The sequence below is a fragment of the Herpailurus yagouaroundi genome, unplaced genomic scaffold (assembly GCF_014898765.1).
Source record: "Herpailurus yagouaroundi ecotype Mexico unplaced genomic scaffold, PumYag 218, whole genome shotgun sequence".
In the NCBI taxonomy this organism is placed as follows: Eukaryota; Metazoa; Chordata; class Mammalia; order Carnivora; family Felidae; genus Herpailurus; species Herpailurus yagouaroundi.
In genome coordinates, this window is record NW_024412449.1 from 4,382,352 (window position 1) to 4,398,884 (window position 16,533).

General features: G+C 36.8%; 1 protein-coding gene across 7 annotated transcripts in view; it reads left to right on the forward strand.

Moving 5' to 3' along the window:
• SBF2 (SET binding factor 2) overlaps positions 1 to 16,533 on the forward strand; it is a 448,047-nt gene that overhangs the window by 47,219 nt on the left and 384,295 nt on the right. The gene's annotated exons all lie outside the window — the stretch shown is intronic.

The window sequence follows — 16,533 nt, forward strand, 5'->3', positions numbered from 1 at the left end:
TCTCTGTTTTGACAGTTCAGAGCCTAGAGTCTGCTTCGGATTCTGTCTCCTTGTCTCTTTGCCCTTTCCCTGCTCCCTGCTCGCACTGTCTCTCTCTCTCTCTCAAAAGTAAAAAATAAACATCAAAAAAACAACTAAAAACTCTTTCCTTTTATGCCTAGTCATATTTGACTTATATTGGATGTTATGAATAGAAAAGTTATAGAGATAACTTAAGGTTTAAGTGTAAACATTTATGGTTGCTTCTAGCAGGCGACTAGAGACACTAGTGATTCTGTATCACCTTAATTCAGTTTTAAGTACTGAGATGATTACAGGATGATACAAGAGAAACTGCATAAGTCTGCCAGTTGATTTTTCAGCAGAAACTTTTCAGGCCAGAAGGGAGTGGCATGATATATTCAGAGTGCTGAAAGGGAAAAAACCTACAAGCAAGAACACTCTGCTCAGCAAGATTATCCTTCAGAATAGAAGGAGAGATAAAGAATTTCCCAAACAAAAGTTAAAGAAATTTATCATCACTAAATCAGCCTTTCAGGAAATATTAAAGGGAATTCTTTAAGTGTAAAGAAAAGGCCATAAGAAGGAAGAAAATTACAAAAGGAAAAAATGTCACAGGTAAAAGCAATTGTATTAAAGGTAGTAAATTAATTACTTATAAAGCCAGTATGGTGGTTAAAACACAAAAGTAGTAAAATCAGTTATGTCCACAAAAATTACCCAAGGGATACACAAAATAAAAAGATGTAAAATATGACATCATCTACATAAAACATTGGAGAAGAGAGTAATAATTTAGTGCTTTTAGGATGTGTTCAAATGTAAGTGACAGTCAACTAAATAGAGACCACTGTGCACTTAAGATGTTATATACTAACCAAGTGGTAACCAAAATCAAAAACTTGTAATACATACACAAAAAATAAAGAGAATGGAAGGGCGCTTGGCTGGCTTAGTTAGTGGAGCATGACTCTTGATCTCAGGGTTGTGAGTTTGGAGTCACAAGTTCAAGCCCTACTTTGGGGAGAGTTTAATTAAAAAAAAAAAAAGAGAGAGAGAGAGAGAATGGAATCCAAGCATAACACTAGAGAAAGCCATAAAACCATAAGGTGAGAGAGCAAGAGAAGAAGAAAGGAATACGGAAGAACTACAAAAACAACCAAAGAACAACTAATAAAATGGTAGTAAGTACATACCTATAAATAATTACTTTAAATGTAAATGGATTAGTGTTACACTCAAAAGACATAGGGTGACCAAATGGATAAAAAAACAAGACCCACCTAGATGTTGCCTACAAGAGACTAATTTCAGACTGAAAGACACATACAGAATGAAAGTAAAGGGATGCAAAAACATATACCATGCAAATGGAAGTGGGGGGAAAAAAAGGCCAGGGTAGCAATGCTTATCAGACAAAATAGGCTTCCTTCCTTCCTTCCTTCCTTCCTTCCTTCCTTCCTTCCTTCCTTCCTTTTAAATGTTTGTTTTTGAGAGGGGAGGGCTTGAGTGGGAGAGGTGCAGAGAGAGGGACAGAGGATCTGAAGCAGACTCCATGCTGACAGCAGATAGCCTGATGCAGAGCTTGAACTCATGAACTGTCAGATGCTCAACCCACTGAACCACCCAGGCACCCCCTTATTTATTTGGTTTTAATTTAAATCCCAGTTAGTTAATGTATAGTGTAGTAATTGTTTCAGGAGTGGAATTTAGTGATTTATCACTTACATAAACACCCAGTGCTCATCCCAACTTAATTCCTGTCACTCAGCCCCTGCCCCCCCCCCCCCACTAACTCCCCTCCAGCAACTTTCAGTTTGTTCTGATTTAAGAGCCTCTTATGGTTTGCCTCCCTCTCTGTTTTTATCTTATTTTTCCTTCCCTCCCTCTATGCTTATCTGTTTTGTTTCTTAAATTCCACATATGAGTGAAACCATATTATTTGTGTTTCTTTCACTGACTTACTTTGTTTAGTATAATAGACTCTAGTTTCATCTACATTGTTTCAAATGGCAAGATTTCATTTTTGATTGCCAGGTAATATTCAGTGTGTGTGTGTGTGTGTGTGTGTGTGTGTATGTATACACACACCCCACATCTTCTTTATCCATTCATCAGTCAGTGGACATTTGGGCTCTTTCCATACTTTGGCTGTTGTCAATAGTGCTGCTATAAACATTGGGGTGCACGTTCCCCTTCGAATCAGCATTTTTGTATCCTTTGGATAAATACCCAGAAGTGCAATTGCTGGGTCATAGGGCCATTCTGCTTTTAATTTTTTGAGGAACCTTCATATTTTCCATAGTGGCTGCACCAGTTTGCATTCCTACCAACAGTGCAAAAGTGTTCCCTTTTCTCTGTATCCTCACCAACATCTGTTGTTTCCTGAGTTGTTAATTTTAGTCATTCTGACAGGTGTGAGGTGATATCTCATTGTGGTTTTGATTTATATTTCCCTGATGATGGGTAGTCAGACAAAATAGACTTTAAAACAAAGACTGTAGCAAGAGACAAAGACACTACATAATGATAAAAGGACCAATCAAACAAGAGGATATAGTAATTGTAAATATCTATGCACTCAACATAGGAGCACCTGAATTCGTAAAGCAGTATTAAATAGGCATAAGGGAAGAAATTGACAGTAATACAATGATAGAAGGGGAGCTTAACACCTCACTTACATCAATGGATACATCATCCAGACAGAAAATTAATGAAAACAGTGGCTTTGAATGACACATTTGACCAATAGACCTAACATATCTATATATACAGAACATTCTATGCCCAAACAGCAAAATACACATTCAAGTGCATGTGCAACATTCTTCAGGATAGATCACATGTTAGGCCACAAAACAAATCTCAGTAAATTTAAGAAGATTGAAATTGTGTCAGGCATCTTTTTGACAACAATAGCATGAAATTAGAAATCAGTTAAAAGAAAATCGTAAAAAAAACATGTATAGGTGAAATAATATGCTGCTAAACAGCGAATGGGTCAACAAAGAAGTCAAAGAGGAAATTAAAAATACATGGAGACAAATGAAAATGAAAACAAATGGTTCAAAATCTTTGGGATGCAGCAAAAGCAGTTCTAAAATGTGTTTATAGTGATATAGGCCTACCTCAAGAAAAAGAAAAAATCTCTAACAACCTAAAGGAGCTAGAAAAAAGAACAAACAGAGCTCAAAAATAGTAGAGGGAAGGAAATAATAAAGATTAGAGTGGAAATAGATAAATAAATAGATAGATAGATAGATAGATAGATAGATAAATAAATAAATAAATAAAAAGAAAAGCTCAATGACACCAATCTTTTCTTTGAGACAAGTTGGTAAACCTTTGGTCAGACTCATGAAGAAAAAAAGATAAATAAAATCAGAATTGAAGGTGGAGAAATGACAATTGACACCACAGAAATACAAAGAATTATGAGAGTATTATGAAAAGTTATGTGTCAACAAATTGGACAACCTAGAATAAATGGATAAATTCCTAGCATACAATCTTCTAAAATGGAATCAGGAAGAGAGAGAAAATCTGAACAGATTGATTACTAGTAATGAAATTGAATCAGTAATAAAAGAACTTCCAACAAAGGAAAGTCCAGGATCAGATCGCTTTACAGGCAAACTCTACCAAACATTTAAAGATGACTTAATACCTGTTCTCCTCAACGGGTTCCAAAAAATAGAAGAGAAAGGAAAACTTCCCAATTCATTCTATGAGGCCAGCATTACCCTAATAGCAAAACTGGTCAAAGACACTACAAAAAAAGAGAGGCCAATATTTCTGATGAACACAGATGCAAAAATCCTCAAAAAATTATTAACAAACCAAATTCATGGATACATTTAAAAATTCATTCATGATCAAGTGGAATTTATTCCAGAGGTACAGTGGGTGGTTCAGTATTCACAAATTAATCCAATACTTCACATTAACAAGAGGAAAAACCATACGCTTATTTCAATAGATGCAGAAAAAGCATTTGACAAAATACAGTATTTGTTCATGATAACAGCTTACAACAAAGTGGGTTTTAGAGGGAACATATCTCAAGGGTGAAAAACTGAAAGCTTCTAGTCTAAGATCAGGGACAAGACAAGGATGACCTCTCACCACTTTTATTCAGCCTAGTACTGGAAGTCGTGACTGCAGCAATTAGACAAGAAAAAGAAAGAAAACACATCCAGACTGGTAAGGAAGAAGTAAAACTCATTATTTGCAGATGACATGATACTTAATGTAGAAAACCCTAAAGACTACATGAAAAAACTATTAGAACTGACAAATGAATTAAGTAAAGTTGTGGATACAAGATTAATACAAGATATTTGTTGCATCTCTATACACTAATAATGAAATAATGAAAGAGAAAACACTCCCACTTACAATTGCACCATAAATAGTAAAATACATAGGAATATATTTAATTAAGGAGGTGAAAGACCTATACTCTGAAACCTGTAAGACACTGATGAACAAAATTGAAGATAACACAAAGTAATAGAAAGATATACCATCTTCTTGGGTTCAGATAATATTCTTAAAATATTTATACTACCCAAAGCAACCTAAGATTCAGTGCAATCCCTATCAAAATGCCAATAGCATTTTTCACAGAATGAGAAAAAATAATACTAAAATTTGCATGGAACTATGAAAGACATCAAATATACAAAACAGTCTTGAGAATGAAGAACAAAACTGGAGGTATCATTCCAGATTTCAAGTTATACTACAAAGCTATAGTAATTAAAACAGTATGGTACTGGTGCAAAAATAGAAACATAGATCATTGGAACAAGATAGAGAGCTCAGAAGTAAACCCATACATGTATGGTAAATTAATCTATGATAAATGAGGTAAGACTATACAATGGGGAAAAGATAGTCTCTTCAATAAATGGCATTGGGAAAACTGGACAGCTACACGCAAAAGAATCAAACTGGACCACTTTCTTACACCTTACATAAAAATAAACTCAAAATGGATTAAAGACCTAAATGTGAGACCTGAAACTATAAAACTCCAAAAAGAAAACATAAGCAATATTCTTTTGGACATTGGCCTTAGCAACATATTTATGGATCTGTCTCCTCAGTCAAGACAAACAAAAGTGACAATACGCTGTTGGATTACACCAAAATAAAAAGCTTTTGTATAGCAAAGGAAACCATCAACAAAACAAAAAGGCAAGGTAGTGAATGGAGGGAGATAGTTGCAAATAATATATCCAATAAAGTTTAGTATCAAAAAAATACACAAAAAATTTATACAACTCAACACCAAAAAAACAAAAAATCCAATTAAAAAATGGGCAGAGGGCCTCAATAGACATTTTTTTTAAAAGAAGACATACAGATGATCAACAGACACATGAAAAGATGCTCAGTATCATTAATCATCAGGGAAATGCAAATCAAAACCACAATGAAATATCACCTCATACCAGTCAGAATGGCTGGTATCAAAAGGACAAGAAATAACAGATGTTGAAGATATGGAGAAAAGAGAATCGTTGTGCACTGTTGGTGGGTGCTAACATTTGTGAAAAAGTATGGAGGTCTTTCAAAAAGTTAAAAAGAGAAATACCACACAACAAGGATGTCCACTGTCACCACTGTTAATTCATCATAGCACTGGAAGTCCTAGCTTCAGCAGTCAGACAACACAAAGAAATAAAAAGCATCCACATTGGCCAGGAGGAAGCCAAACTTTCACTCTTCACAGATGACATGATATTCTGTGTGGAAACCCCAAAAGATTCTACCAGAAAACTGCTAGAACTGATCCATGAATTCAGCAAAGTTGCAGTATAAAATCAATGCACAGGTTGCATTTTTATACACCAATAATGAAGCAGCAAAAAGAGAAATCAAGGAGTTGATCCTATTTACAATTGCATCAAAACCAATAAAATACCTAGGAATAAACCTAACCAAAGAAGTGTAAAATCTGTAGACTGAAAACTATAGAAAGTTTATGAAAGAAATTGAAGATACAAAAAAATAGAAATATAATCCATGCTCATGGATTGGAAGAACAAATATTAAAATGTTGATACTACCCAAAGCAATCATACATATTCAATGCAATTCCAATCAAAATAACAACAGCATTCTTCACAGAGGTAGAACAAACAATCCTAAAATTTGTATGGAACCACAAAAGACCTCAAATAGCCAAAGCAATCATGAAAAAGAAAACCAAAGCTGGAGGCATCAAAATTCCAGACTTCAAAATGTGTTATAAAGCTATAATCATCAAGACAGTATGGTATTGGCACAAAAACAGACACTCAGATCAGTGGAACAGAATAGAGAACCCCGAAATGGACCCACAAACATATGGCCAACTAGTCTTTGACAAAGCAGGAAAGAATATCCAATGGAATAAAGACAGTCTCTTCAGCAAATGGTGTTAGGAAAACTGGACAGCAACATGCAGAAGAATAAACCTGGGCCAGTTTCTTACACCATACACAAAAATAAACTCAAAATGGATGAAATATTTAAGCATAAGACAGGAAGCCATCAAAATCGTCAAGGAGAAAGCAGGCAAAACCTCTTTGACCTTGGTCGCAGCAACTTCCTACTCAACATGTCTCTGGAGTCAAGGGAAACAAAAGCAAAAATGAACTCTTGGGACCTCATCAAGATAAAAAACTTCTGCATGGTGAAGGAGACAATCGGCAAAACTAAAAAGCAACTGATGGAATGGGAGAAGATCATAATCCAGGGAAGAAATGGGCAAAAGACATGAATAGGCACTTTTCTAAAGAAGACATCCAGATGGCTAACAGACACATGAAAAAATTCTCAACATCACTCATCATCAGGGAAATACAAGTCAAAATCACAATGAGATGGCACCTCACAGCAGTCAAATGGCTAAAATTAACAACTCAGGTAATGACAGATGTTGACGAGGATGTGGAGAAAGAGGAACCCTCTTGCACTGTTGGTGGGAATGCAAACTGGTACAGCCACTCTGGAAAACAGTACGGAGGTTCCTCAAAAACTTAAAAATGGAACTACTCTACAACCCAGCAATTGTACTACTAGGTATTTATCCAAGGGAAACAGGTGTGCTGTTTTGAAGGGGCACATGCACCCTAATGTTGATAGCAATGCTGTCGACAATAGCCAAAATACAGAAAGATCCCAAATGTCCATTGATGGATGAATGGATAAAGAAGATGTGATATATATAGAATGGAGTATTACTTGGCAATGAAAAATAATGAAACCATACCATTTACAACAATGTGGATGGAACTAGAGTATATAATGCTAAGTGAAATTAGTCTGTCAGAGAAAGACAAATATGATATGACTTAACTCATGTGGAATTTAAGATACAAAACAGGTGAACATAAGGGAGGCAAAGCAAAAATAATATAAAAACAGGGAGGAGGTCAAAACGCAAGAGACTCTTAAATACAGAGAACAAACTAAGGGTTGCTGGAGGGATTGTGGGTGGGGAGATGGGCTAAATGGGTAAGGGGCATTAAAGAAGATACTTGTTGGGATGAGTGCTGGGTGTTAATATGTAGGATGAATCACTGGATTTTACTCCTGAAATCATTATTGCACTATGTGCTAACTAACTTGGATGTAAATTAAAAATAATAATAATAATAATAAAATAGAAATACCATAGAGGGGTGCCTAGCTGGCCCAGTAGGTGGAGTGTGTGACTCTTGATCTTGGGGTTTTGATTTCGAGTTCTGCATTGGGTATAGAGGTTACTTTAAAATAAAATCTTAAAAAAAATACCATATGGGGGCATCTGGGTGGCTTAGTTAAGCATCCAACTTCAGGTCAGGTCATGATCTCACAGTTTGTGGGTTTGAACCCTGTGGTGAGCTCTGTGCTGACAGCTTAGAGCCTGGAGCCTGCTTTGGATTCTGTGTCTCCCTCTCTCTCTCCCCGCCCCCCATGCTCTGTCTGTCTGTCTCTCTCTCAAAAATAAATAAACATTAAAAAAGTTTTTTTTAAATAACAGATCTTCTTGGGGAGGGGGGGCTGGGTGACTCAGTCCATTGAGCATCTGACTCTTGATTTTGGGTCAGGCCATGATCTCACCATTTCTGAGTTTGAGCCCCACATTGGGCTCTGCACTAACAGTGCAGATCCTGCTTAGAATTCTCTTTCTCCTTTCTCTCTGTGCCTCCCCTCCTTGAGAAAGTCGAGATAGAAGGAACACACTTAAATATGCCAACAAAGAGGACAACCTGGAAGAAATGGACAAATTCCTAAGCACCCACACACTTCCAAAACTCAAACAGGAAGAAATAGAAAACTTGAACAGACCCATAACCAGGAAAGAAATGGAATCAGTTATCAAAAATCTCCCAACAAATAAGAGTCCAGGACCAGATACCTTCCCAGGGGAATTCTACCAGACGTTTAAAGCAGAGATAATACCTATCCTTCTTAGGCTGTTCCAAAAAATAGGGAAGGAAAACTTCCAGACTCATTCTATGAAGCCAGCATTACTTTGATTCCCAAACCAGACAGAGACCCAGCAAAAAAACAGAACTACAGGCCAATATCCTTGATGAATATGGATGCAGAAATTCTCAGTAAGATACTAACAAATCAAATTCAACAGCATATAAAAAGAATTATTCACCATGATGAAGTGGGATTCATTCCTGGGCTGCAGGGCTGGTTCAACATTTGCAAATCAATCGATGTGATACATCACATTAATGAAAGAAAAGATAAGAACTATATGATCCTGCCAATTGCTGCAGAAAAAGCATTTGACAAAATTCAGCATTCTTAATAAAAACCCTCGAGAAAGTTGGGATAGAAGGAACATACTTAAACATCATAAAGGCCATTTATGAGAAGCCCACAGCTAATATCATCCTCAATGGGGAAAAACTGAGAGCTTTCTCCCTGAGATTAGGAAGACGACAGGGATGTCCACTCTCACCGCTGTTGTTTAACATAGTGTTGGGGGGGGGGGGGCGCCTGGGTGGCGCAGTCGGTTAAGCGTCTGACTTCAGCCAGGTCACGATCTCGCGGTCCGTGAGTTCGAGCCCCGTGTCGGGCTCTGGGCTGATGGCTCAGAGCCTGGAGCCTGTTTCCGATTCTGTGTCTCCCTCTCTCTCTGCCCCTCCCCGGTTCATGCTCTGTCTCTCTCTGTCCCAAAAATAAATAAACGTTGAAAAAAGAAAAACAAACTTCTTTAAAAAAAAAAACAAAAAACATAGTGTTGGAAGTACTGGCATCAGCAATCAAACAACAAAAGGAAACCAAAGGCATCAAAATTGGCAAAGATGAAGTCAAGCTTTCACTTTTTCCAGATGACATGATACTATACATGGAAAATCCGATAGACTCCACCAAAAGTCTGCTAGAACTGATACATGAATTCAGCAAAGTTGCAGGATACAAAATCAATGTACAGAAATCAGTTGCATTCTTATACACTAACAATGAAGCAACAGAAAGACAAATAAAGAAACTGATCCCATTCACAATTGCACCAAGAAGCATAAAATACCTAGGAATAAACCTAACCAAAGATGTAAAAGATCTGTATGCTGAGAACTATAGAAAGCTTATGAAGGAAATTGAAGAAGATATAAAGAAATGGAAAAACATTCCATGCTCATGGATTGGAAGAATAAATATTGTTAAAATATCAATACTACCCAAAGCTATCTACACATTCAATGCAATCCCAATCAAAATTGCACCAGCATTCTTCTCGAAGCTAGAACAAGCAATCCTAAAATTTGTATGGAACCACAAAAGACCCTGAATAGCCAAAGTAATTTTGAAGAAGAAGACCAAAGCCAGAGGCATCACAATCCCAGACTTTAGCCTCTACTTCAAAAGTTTTAATCATCAAGACAGCATGGCATTGGCACAAAAACAGACACATAAACCAATGGAATAGAATAGAAACTCCAGAATTAGATCCACGAAAGTATGGCCAACTAATCTTTGACAAAGCAGGAAAGAATATCCAATGGAAAAAAGTCTCTTTAACAAATGGTGCTGGGAGGACTGGACAGCAACATGCAGAAGAATGAAACTAGACCACTTTCTTACATCATTCACAAATATAAACTCAAAGTGGATAAAGGACCTGAATGTGAGACAGGAAACCATCAAAACCCTAGAGGAGAAAGCAGGGGAAAACCACTCTGACCTCAGCCGCAGCAATTTCTTACTCAACACATCCCCAAAGGCAAGGGAATTAAAAGCAAAAATGAATTATTGGGACCTCATGAAGATAAAAAGTTTCTGCACTGACAAGGAAACAATCAACAAAACTAAAAGGCAACCAATGGAATGGGAAAAGATATTTGCAAATGACATACCAGACAAAGGGCTAGTATCCAAAATCTATAAAGAACTCACCAAACTCCACACCCGAAAAACAAATAATCCAGTGAAGAAGTGGGCAGAAAACATGAATAGACACTTCTCTAAAGAAGACATCCAGATGGCCAACAGGCACATGAAAAGATGCTGAACGTCGCTCCTCATCAGGGAAATACAAATCAAAACCACACTCAGATACCACCTCACATTAATCAGAGTGGCCAAAATGAACGAATCAGGAGACTATAGCTGCTGGCGAGGATGTGAAGAAACGGGAACCCTCTTGCACTGTTGGTGGGCATGCAAACTGGTGCAGCCGCTCTGGAAAACAGTGTGGAGGTTCCTCAAAAAATTGAAAATAGACCTACCCTATGACCCAGCAATAGCACTGCTAGGAATTTACCCAAGGGATACAGGAGTGCTGATACATAGGGGCACTTGTACCCCAATGTTTATAGCAGCACTTTCAACAATAGCCAAAGTATGGAAAGATCCTAAATGTCCATCAACTGACGAATGGATAAAGAAATTGTGGTTTATATACACAATGGAATACTACTTGGCAATGAGAAAGAATGAAATATGGCCTTTTCTAGCAATGTGGACAGAACTGGAGAGTGTGATGCTAAGTGAAATAAGTTATACAGAGAAAGACAGATACCATATGTTTTCATTCCTCTGTGGATCCTGAGAAACTTAACAGAAGACCATGGTGGGGAGGGGAAGGGGAAGGGGAAAAAAAAAGGTTAGAGAGAGAGGGAGCCAAAACATAAGAGACTTTTAAAAACTGAGAAAAAAAACTGAGGTTTGATGGGGGGGGGGGGGATGGGAGGGAAGGGAGGGTGGGTGAGTGGTATTGAGGAGGGCACCTGTTGGGATGAGCACTGGGTGTTGTATGGAAACCAATTTGACAATAAATTTCATATTTAAAAAAAACAGACAATAAAAAGTTGTAATTTTGTTAATAGTTTGGTTTATGTACTGCTTAAAAATGCGTGTGATCTGTACACACAAAATATGTTTTGTTTCTTACATATTGGCTCATACTATCATGCTGTTTTGTGAGTTTTACCCCCATTTACTATGTTTTGGATATCTTTCTGTACTAATAAATAAAGGTATATGTTATTTTGAATAGTTATATACTGTTACTTGAAAAAATGGATTGTGCTTATTATGACTGGACTGTGATATGTGACTGTATTATAATTCACTTAACCTATTACCCATTTCAGATATCCAAATGATACAGAAGTAATTTAAATTTTTTTAGTGTTACCCAACAGTGTTGTAGTAAATAGGCTTATGTATGTCACCTGAGTACTTATTTCTGTTGAATAAAATTATTGGAATGAAAATGTTGTTTTAAAAACATGCACATTTAAAAAATTTCTGAAACATATTACTAATTGACCTCTAAATTTGATCAATTTACTCTTCTACCAGTAAGGTATATGACTGCTGTTTTTTGTTTTTGTTTTAAATCCCATTATCAGCTCTTGGTATTATCAGTTTAACTTTTGCCTATCTGATAGATAATAAATGGCATCATATTTTAATTTACTACAACTGCTACAAATGTTTGAGACTAGAATGATGCAATGTTCCTGGGTACTAGTAAAAATAGTTTCCCTTGGGATAGTTTGAAGAAGACTGCACAGAATGTTATTTTAAGAACTTCCATGCCATGCCAGAATGGATGAATTAAAGATTGCTGTTAATATAATTAAAGAAATGAAAGCAAACAAAAACAAAAGCAAAAAACAGCTCTCTCTCACTTTTTAAAAAAACTGATGTCATCATTATCATCTTGTTCTCCTGTAGAGATAATAAAGGAAATAAATATAGAATAATTATTAGGAAATAAACTTCTATTTTTAATAGCACAAATACAGCCTCTACAACTAGTTTTTAGAGACAGAGAGTACTCTTTGTCTAGGATTTAGATGTTTACTATTTTTTAAAGAACATTCTTATACCACTTAGACAACTGCTTTCTTGATAGGAAATTGAGTTTTCAAAATGCTGTGTCTGTTTAAAAGATCCTTTTCATGTTTCTGGTAGAATTAATGTTCCATTCAAGTCTTTTTTTAATGCAAGTAGGAATGTTTTTATTTCTGTTAATTGAAATAGTTAAATATTTTCGATAATATTCTCAAGTTGTATTTTAAGACATACTTCTGATGTGGGTCAGATTAGAAGATTGCCAGTGATTTGTTTTTTTTTTGTTAAAAAAATTTTTTTTTTTCAACGTTTATTTATTTTTGGGACAGAGAGAGACAGAGCATGAACGGGCGAGGGGGCAGAGAGAGAGGGAGACACAGAATCGGAAACAGGCTCCAGGCTCTGAGCCATCAGCCCAGAGCCCGACGCGGGGCTCGAACTCACGGACCGTGAGATCGTGACCTGGTTGAAGTCGGACGCTTAACCGACTGCGCCACCCAGGCGCCCCTTGTTTTTGTTTTTTATTTATATAACTTAAGTAATTCTGAGTAACACAGATTCTCAGGGACAGTAAAAGAAATATTTTATGTTCTCTTTATTTTTAATAAAATTTTTGCATGAACATTTATTTGTCAAGTCAGTCTCCTCACACCTTCCTACTCCCGGTATGGTAAACTGAGATGTCAAATAAACCATTAAAAATGAAACAGTATTTGAGGTGTGTGACTATTTAAGACTATTTTTGGTTTTTACTTAATAAGATTAATAAAAATTATTAAGCACTCTCAGTATTTTTGTTGCATTGGCTACTGGGCATCCTGGTAAATCGTGCAGACATAGTCTTTATTTTCATAGATTTATAGTCTTATAGGGGTCTCAGAATAAAAAAGCAAAAGAAAACAAAAACACCATACTTCGAATTCATGACAGGTGTTATAAAGGGAAAAATAGTGGAACATTAGAGAATAATGAGGAGACCAACTTTTGACAAGATGGTCAGGATAAGCACTCTGAAGCAGTGACATAGAAACAAACATGTAAAGGATTAGAAGGAGTCTGCTGTGAGAATAGCTAGGTGTCTTAGTTCAGGCCACAGGCTGGATGGCTTATAAACAACAGAAATTTATGTCTCACTGTTTTGGGGGCAGTAAGTCTGAGATTAGGAAGTCAGCATTGTTGGGTTCTGGTGTGAGGCCTTCTTCTAAGTTGCAGATTGCCATCTTCTTGTTGTATCCTCACGTGGTGCAAACAGGGCAAGAGAGCTTTCTGGCAATTTCTTTATAAGGACATTAATCCCATTTGTGAGTACTCTACCTTCATGACCTTCTGAAAACCCTGGCTCCTATCTATCCCTACCTCCAATGCTATCACATTGTGGGTTAGGATTTCAACGAATGAATTTGTGGGGGAATCATTCAGTCCACTGTACTAGAGGATGGACAGGGTAGGAGAATTAAGGCAGTTTGAGGAAACAGTCTGTAAAAAGAACTTTAGGTATAAAACATCTTGGTATGTTCAAGGAATTGAGAAGAGGGACTCTATAGTTGAAATATAATGGGTGAAGTTGAGACTAGACTGGGTTTTATGAGGTTGTGGAAGTAGGGGCCTGATCACACACATCTTGTAAGCTTAGTAAGTAATTTATTTTTTATTCATAGTGCAAGGGATTTTTATTCAAAGTGCAATGAGTAGGCAGTTAGGAACAGTGACATGATCCAATTTTTTAAAAATGTTTATTCATTTATTTTGAGAGAGAGCATGTGCACGTGCGTTAGTGGGGGAGGGACAGGGAGAGAGTGGGAGAGAGAATCCCAAGCAGCCTCTGCACTGTCAGCGCAGAGCCCGATGTGGAACTGGATCCCATGAACTGTGAGATCATGACCTGAGCATAAACCAAGAGTCAGACTGTTAATCCACTGGGCCACCCAGGCACCCTGAGATGATCCAATTTTTGTCTGTTATGTGAATAATGTATGGGGAGATGGGAAATAGTAATCTAGGTAAGAAATCATGATGTCTTGAGTAGAGTCAATAAAGATTGGATGGATTCAAGATATATTTAGGAGACAGAGATGACAGGACATATTGAGGAACTGGACATGGGACAGAGAGGAAACATAATTGATGTCCATATTTCTAACTTGTTAGGTTTTACAGTCAGTAAGTAAAGCAGTGTGTGCCTACCATGTTACTTTTTATTTGTATTCTTGGTTTCATAAAATGAACAAGACTTTCAAATACACAATTTAGGAGAGGTGTTTTAGTCCATTTGGTTTCCTGTAACAAAAATACCATAGACTGGGAAGCTTATAAATGGCAGTCATTTGTTTCTTATCATTATGAAGGCTAGAAAGTTCAAAATCAAGGTGCTGGCAGATTCAATGTCTGATGAGGACTTGTTTCCTTGTTTATAGACAGCCATCTTCTTGCTGTGTGCTCACAAGTCAGAAGGGCCAAAGGAGCTCTCTGTGGTCTCTTTTATAAGGGCAGTAACTCTTCATGAGTGCTCCATCCCCATGACCTAATCACCTCTCAAAGGTTCACCTCCTAATACCAATCACATCGGGGGTTAGGATTTGAACCATGAATTTTGTGAAGTACGAACATTCAGTCTGTAGGAAAATGTATAGAGACTTATGGCTGGAATGTAGAGAACTGATAAAACATCCCTGAAAATATGGAATAAATTAATAAAAATGCTTTATTCTAACGTTTATTTTGAGAGAGCACGTGCACACGCGCAAGTTGGGGAGGATCAGAGAGAGAGGGGGACAGAAGATCCAAAGTGGGCTCCACACTGACAGTAGAGAGCCCAGTGTGGGGCTCGAACTCACGAACCCATGAAATCATGACCTGAGCCAAAGTCAGATGCTTAACTGACGGAGCCATCCAGGCACCCTCAAAATGATCTACTTACAAGGTTAATGAAACACATTTGTTGCTTAAAAGACATTGTTTATCCTAGGTACTTATTAAGTATTTGTTGAATTAATGAATATATTTCGAGACATTCCCAATGCTCTTTATTCTTTCTGAAAATCTGAGTTTCCCTTTAGTATCATTTTTCGTCAGCCCAAAGAAATTGTTTTAGCATTTTGTGTGCAGGTCTGCTGGCCTAAGGCTTTGTTCCTTTTGTTGTTTTTGTTGTTACCCTTTCCGCCCCCCCCCCGAATCTTTTTTTTTTCCTTTCTGTTTGTCCAGATTCCATAATTTTATTGGTCTATTTTCAAGGGCATTGAATTTTTTTACTCATTCATGTTCATTTGCTGTTAAGCCCATCCATTGATTTTTAAATTTTAGATATTTTATTTTTCAGGCTAAGATTTCTATTTGGTTATTTTTAAAGTTTCCATTGCTCTATTAAGGTTTCTTTTTATTTGTTATGTTTTTATATATTTCTGTATCATTGAGCAGAGTCCTAATACTTGCTTGAAAGTCTTTATCTACTAATTTTAACATATGAGCAATATGTACTTAGTCCTCCTTTCTGGATTTTTTTTGTCTGTCAAAGAATTTTGGATTGCATCCTGGACATTGTGAATATGAAGTTGTGGGGTCTCTGAATTCTGTTATATTCCTTCAAAAAGTATTGATACATGTGTTTAGCAGGCAATTCATTAACCTGATTGGACTCAAATTCTAAGCTCTGTCTCTTGGGTGGTAGTCTTAATTCAGTTCTTTTATCCTTAGTTAGGCTTCTTACAGTTTACTCCTTGCATATGTGCTTCAGAAGTGAGCCAGAAAATTGTAGAGTTTGTACCTGGATTTTATGTTTTTCCTTCTCTAGCTGTCTTCTTTCTGAGATTCCTCTTTTCAACATCTGTGGTCTCCCTGAACTCTGTGCTCTAGTTCTTGAAGACGATGAGGTTGTGAAGTTTTTATATGAAGTTTTAGGTACCCCCTGTGGTGCTAACTGGACCTGCCCTTAGGAAAAAGCTCTAAATGAGAAATTCACCCAATACTACTCTCTTCCAGCTATTGACTTGCCTCCAGTATTTGCCTTCTTTTGGTCACTCTTCAGTGTCTTTAGGTAGTTGACTTTTGTATTTTGTTTACAATTTATAGTTATTTGTGTGAGGATTGATCTGGTAGGTGCTTACCTAGCTGTACCAGAAGCTGAACTTTGCCTTGTTCCTTTTTGTATTGGGAAAGTCCTTTCAGTATTAAGTTCCCTACTGTAGATATCAGGTTTTGGACATATCATGTGCTAATTAATTAGTTAAGTCA